The sequence below is a fragment of the Hoplias malabaricus genome, chromosome 4, assembly GCF_029633855.1.
Source record: "Hoplias malabaricus isolate fHopMal1 chromosome 4, fHopMal1.hap1, whole genome shotgun sequence".
In the NCBI taxonomy this organism is placed as follows: Eukaryota; Metazoa; Chordata; class Actinopteri; order Characiformes; family Erythrinidae; genus Hoplias; species Hoplias malabaricus.
This window is the reverse complement of record NC_089803.1, coordinates 62971416-62978025: the sequence shown is the minus strand read 5'-3', so window position 1 is coordinate 62978025 and position 6610 is coordinate 62971416.

Below are 6610 nucleotides of genomic sequence, written 5' to 3'. Positions count from 1 at the left end.
CGCAGACACAGAGAGAACACACCAACTCCTCACAGACAGTCACCCGGAGCGGGAATCGAACCCACAACCCCCAGGGCCCTGGAGCTGTGCCGCCCTTGGCTTTAATCAGTCCATAATAATTATATAATCATATAATTTACAATTATATAAATACAATTATATAATAAAACCATAATCTTTCCAATGTCCAGCAAAAGTATATTTTCTGCAACTTTAAAAATGTGATTTCCAAGTTCAAAGAGGTGTCTATTATAGGGGGGGGGGGGGTGCAAACGTTATTATAAGAAGATTATAATATTCTGTTCAAAGTTTATATCTCTAATGGACTTATTCAATACTTTTGCATTTATTTAATATTTTTAAAACATCATGGCTTACTGGACAGCCTTAGCCAATCTGATATAAGCATTAGAATGATGATGATGATATGTACATTGATGTAATTAACTAATTCTTGAGCAGAAAAATAAGCTATTAATCATAAAAAGAGGAGGCGTTACTTCTTGCACAGCTAGGATTCTATTAACTGTTGTAGAGCAGCACCAATGATAAAGTAATATTCATTGTATCTATAATACAATATAGCCCGTGTAATCAGCAGTGATATAATTAGCCAGTCGAAGAGCAGAATGAACTCTATTAATTAATTCTATAACAAAAGTTCCCTAGCCAGTCTAGGAGCCACAACCCCCCTTTCATCAGCACCACATGCGAACAACAAATATTATACAGTGAGCACCAGATGCAACTGAGAGTGCACTAAATATAGATATTAAATAATAAATTATGTGAATTCATGAACTGAGAAATTCTTCTGTGTCACTGCATTATCTACAATTTGATAACAATTTGCTGAGACAAAAAATCAAAAAGCTGTGTAGAAGAATAAAGCTAAAGTGCAAAGTAAAAGATAAACGTGGAGACAATCTTTTAGATATGGATCTTTTATAATTCATTATATTACACACACTATCCAATGTCTAGACTTTGCTTGCGGAACTGTATAAATGTTAATATGCAAGACCCATGAAATAATCAGCACAGCAATACAGAGCATGAATAAATCACTTAAATCCACAATCGGTGTGATAGGATTTCTCTGAAAGCTGAAGCACAGAGTGAGTGACACCCAAGAGCTCAAAGGCCAAGAACAGGAAGTAGATAGATACATATTCATAACTTACAGTCTGTGATTATAATTATCTTGTCCTCAGACTCTTGTTCTTGTTCAAGCAAGGCCATATACATGTGTATTTCTTATTTAAGCAGGTTCAGCAAGTTCCGGAAAAATGATAGCAGAGCCTAAAACAAACACTGGGCTGAACAACAAAAATAGGGAAATAATAACTCAATATGAACTGAATATTAAGGAAAAATTTAATAATGCTTTATTATCATGCTAAATCTGAGACCACAAATATATAAACAGTTTTACATGGTTGTGTCACGTATATCATTAAGACCACATTTACACTGAACATTTATTAAAAACATTTGAACTCAAATGTGGGCGGCACGGTGGTGCAGCAGGTAGGTGTCGCAGTCACACAGCTGGAGGTTGTGGGTTCGATTCGAGCTCCGGGTGACTGTCTGTGAGGAGTTGGTGTGTTCTCCCTGTGTCCGTGTGGGTTTCCTCCGGGTGCTCCAGGTTTCCTCCCACAGTCCAATAACACACGTTGGTAGGTGGATTGGTGACTTAAAAGTGTCCGTAGGTGTGAGTGAATGTGTGTGTGTGTCTGTGTTGCCCTGTGAAGGACTGGCGCACCCTCCAGGGTGTATTCCTGCCTTGCGCCCAATGATTCCAGGTAGGCTCTGGACCCACCGCGACCCTGAACTGGACAAGCACTTACAGATAATGAATTAACTCAAATGTGAAAATACAACTTTTACATTGTGCCTGTTTTTACCATAAATAATTATATGAATATTTGATCATGTCATAACTGTAAAAGCATAATTGTAAACTTTTTTTTCAGTGCACAGCATACAAATAAATTATGCTACACGCACACAGACACACGTGCACAGTTATGCACACAGGCATGCACACACAGGCACACACTCATGCTAGAGCACTAGAAGCAGCGAACATACGCACACACAGAGTGATGTGTAGCCACCCCAGTGCCCATGGGACCCCCTCAGTCATAGATGCAGAGGGAGGACAGCTTTGAGAGGACAGCGCTGTCACACATGCAAGATGTTTCATCTAGATGATATTCAGTTTTGGAAATGGTAAACCAGCCCTAAATGGCCTACATTGCCCTGTAAGAGAATATGTTCAAGTCTTTGAGAGGTTATGCTACAACAAAAAGGAGACAAGCTGAAGATAAAGATAATGAAGCATTGAAAGTAACAATTCCACACTGATCAAGATCATTTTATTTAGTCCTACGTCTGTAACTAAATGCACTAATTTTAAATAGGAAAATCTATACAGTCTTTCCATTATTTAAGATTATGATATGATTTAATTATCTACAGTTCATAACTGTAACTGTTCAACAGATATATGTATAATTGATTATTATGCATTAATTCGTTATGATTTATCTCATTAATCAAACTCGAATTTTATAACAAAGAAAAAGCCTCATCAGAAAATTTAATGTTTTTATTATTTTCAATAAAACAAACTTCATTCTGAGCATGAAATAACACCCTGAAATGTATAATCAGATAATAATATATTACAACATATACTTAGACTAGAACAATTTGGTACACAAAAGTAAACACACATGTTTGACGTGTAAACAGTCCTGACTGGATGATTCTACCGTTTTTTTCATCTCTGTCGTCATGGCAACAGCCAAACTGTGCTGCTCCACATTCATGCACGAGTCATGACGCAAACCGAGAGATGAGAGAAGAAAAAACCCTGCTTCTTTGCTGTTTGAAGTGTCTCTGAAAACAGTCACAGTTACCACTCACCTACAGTCCACCACACCATATATGTCTCTGACTCTGCAACATCCTTGTACCACTGCTGCTGGCATTCTCTTCTCACACAAACATCACTTTACGTTCTGTCTGCTTATGAGGGTATACATGCATATATCTCCAGTTGTAAATAGGAAGGTTTTGTATCTGAATTATATGATAAAATATGATTGGGGTTATGTATGCAATTACAAAATTTTGGGAGAAGGGCCACATCTGAACTCCTCCCCTCAGCCCTGAAGCACCTCCTGCCCAAAAATCCCAGGGTAGGGAGTTCGCCTCCCCGTTTCAGTCTTCATAAGCGTGGTCCGCACTCGCAAATTAGACACTAAACTGCTTTCCATTGTTCTGTAATGGTTCTGTGTGCAGTGAAAACAAAGATGATTCTGTCTGTCTGTTGCTACACAGAACGCTTTTGGCTGAATATTTTTGTTTGGTGGACTACTTTCATACCATCAGAGACATTGAGACATTTAGAAACTCCAGCAGAACTGTTGTGTCTGGTCCAGTTTTAGCAGTGCAACACACACTAACACACCACCACCACGTCAGTGTCACTTCAGCACTGAGAATAACCTACTACCCAGAAAATACCTGCTCTGTGTTGTTCTCTCAAGGTCCTAACCATTAAAAAATGTTGAAAAGGGGCTAGTAATGTATGCAGCGTAATAGGATTTAATAAACAGTTAAACATGGACACTTGAAGCTCATGCTTCTAAAACCACTCCCTCACATTTGATTGGCAGTGAGTGTATTATCAATTTACATTCAAACAAGAGCAAGTCAAATCACTGGAAAAAATACATAAAGAACCGAGAACAGAGCAGATAATGGAAGATGAAGAAATAAAATATATTAAAGAAAGACAAAAATATAAAGTCAGTTTTCAGTGGAAGTCTATGGAGAAATGTTTTTTTTTTTTGCAAGGAAATGGATTTCTAATATTCAGCCAATAAGAGCTAGCTGAGACCAACTGAACCCCATTGCCATGACGACAACAGTAGAGTCACCGTGACCAGAGACGACCTGAAATACTTTAGAATTTAATTATATGGAAGAAAGAGAAGTTGGAGAATGGCAATTATAGACATGAATTATGACCTTTGAAAACAACCCTTTAAATATCAGCTGTACAATACAAATGTGGGACATGGGCACTTTAAGTAGATTTTCAGTATTCTCCCCACACACGATTGTCTGAAAGTCCTTCAAGCAGATCTGTTCATCCTTCTGGAGGACCAGATGCTGTGTTGTAGGGTTTAACCAGTCTGGGGTAAGAGACTAGCTACATTTACTCAATAGCCTTTTTTGTATTTGAAGAAATCACTGGGTACTTCTATTTCCTCTGAAGTTGTTAGTGATTAAATTAATCTAATTTATCTTCAGGTGCATTTTAGCCTCTTTATAGTGCTGATGACATCAAAGAAGACAAGGACAACTATATTTAATTAATAGCACAGAACTGACATTGGAGATTTAGCTTTTTTTTTTGGACCAATGGGAGTGCTACACACTTAAAAACATTAAAACAATTTTTTACTGTCTGTTTACTTAAAAAAACTTATGTACTGGAATGTATAGGAACTTTAGGGAACATAAGTAGTCCTTATTACCTCTGCTGTACAGTTAATAGTATATTTACACTGTTTGTACCACTAATAAACAAAAATTTATTTTCTAATACCTTTTTTCTGCTGCTGCATGTAATAGAAAAACATCTTACATACTGGACAGACTATTTAGAATGCTGGCTGATGGCCCCCTAGTGGTCATTGGGAACAATCTAAGTTTTTCAGCATCTCACTGTCAGAAACAAAGATACAAACAGCACAAATGCACCCTTAAATTTTATTCCTTAAATAGTTCACTCCACTTTCCACATGAATATTGCCGCTGATAGACATTAAGGTTGGCTTCTCATTCTTTAATAAGTTGATTGCATATAATATTTTTATTAAAGAAAGATTACAGCAGCAGAGTTCTAGTAGTCTACTATATAATATATATATATATATATATATATATATATATATATATATATATATATATATACTATATAATATTTTTTCCACATCTCTGAAGGTCAGTGTTAGGAGCTGGTTGCATTCACCTCAGACACATTCAGTCGTGTAGTTCACTGCTGGATGTGGAGAGTAAATAAGATGCTGTATTTGTTTTGAAGACAGATGTCTGGTTCCTATCACCACCACTGAATTGAAATCGGAGTCAAATAAAATCACTATAAATAATTTGAAATGTTTCACCGTATTGTAAACAGAAAAACAAAACACAACGCCTGGAGTTGGAACAGGGTGTGTACAATCAGTGCAGTTTACAGATCTACAGCTGAAATGCAACATGGCGCTGCTGTGTTCTTTAGCTGAAGATACAAGAGACATTCCCTTGAGAGGAAGCGCCTCAGAGACAGTTTAGTTTAGAGTGTATTTAACCAGGAGTCTTCTCTGAAACTGTCTGTTAAAGCACTGAACTCCAAACTACTTCCACTATTCATTACAAACAGCGTGTTTAGTTCAGTGATATGTAAATGAGACACACAGAGACAGACTGAGGGAGAGAGCAGTAAGTGGAAGATTTATCCGGAAAAGTCTGTGGGGAGCATGAGCAACGGGAAAAAAAATGAGGAGGAAAAAAGAGCTGCTGAAAAAAACATTAGGAAGTCATAACAACTCGGCTGGGATTTTCTACATGGTTTATCTGCGTGTAGCTCTTGTAGTTTTCCCTCACTCAGCTACTTAAAGAGGTTTTAAATTCATAAAATAGTGCTGAATTGGAACAAACAAATAAACAACCAGTGTGTGTGCGTGTGTGAATGTAATCTGAGGAGGGCTACATTTTTAAAGGGACAAACATTTAAGCTGAGACTTCTATAGCTTGACACTATATAGCCATTAATGGCAATAGCATTGTTGGGTCCTGCCAAGTTTCTCATAGTCCATTCAACTTAACATTGAATGGACTGTGATATTCAGAGGCAGGTCACACCGTCTTGAACAACACTAGCCAGTATAACCCTGTGCATCACCCAAACAACCAAACAAACAAACCACCCAGTCTTTTGGAACATTTCTTAAACATGTATTTGTAAATGAATGAGTGAGTCACTGAGTTACGACACAGTTCCATGAGGTTTTTCCACATCTTACAAAGTGTGGGGAGGACTGCGTGATACCAATGTGATGTCAATGATGTTGTTTCTTCCCCTGTTTGTGAGGAAAGCCTCAGAGTCGTGAGAAACAGCAGTGGCTTAAACGCTAAAGGGGACAATAACCACCCCCTCGCTGTTATGTGAACATTTTACACACAGACAGCCCTGTGATTTAACTGTAATTTGAGGCTGAGCCTAAAATAGACTGGAAGCTCTAGTAGGAGGGTTTTAAAGATGAATTACTCTGAGGAAGTTAAACTAGATTCACCACACAACACAACAGAGTCTGTTCAGAGAGATACAATGAACAAAATGGACACACACAGACACCAAATAGTAATAATAATAATAATATTAAATGCTATCTTTCTACAAATATATTCATCTAATGAACATTTAAAGACAAATTCCACTCACTTTCCAAGATTCCCACAAAAGGAAACGTAAACGATGTAAAAAGTCTGGTGGTCATTGTGGTAATGAATGGAACCTGACTTCCAT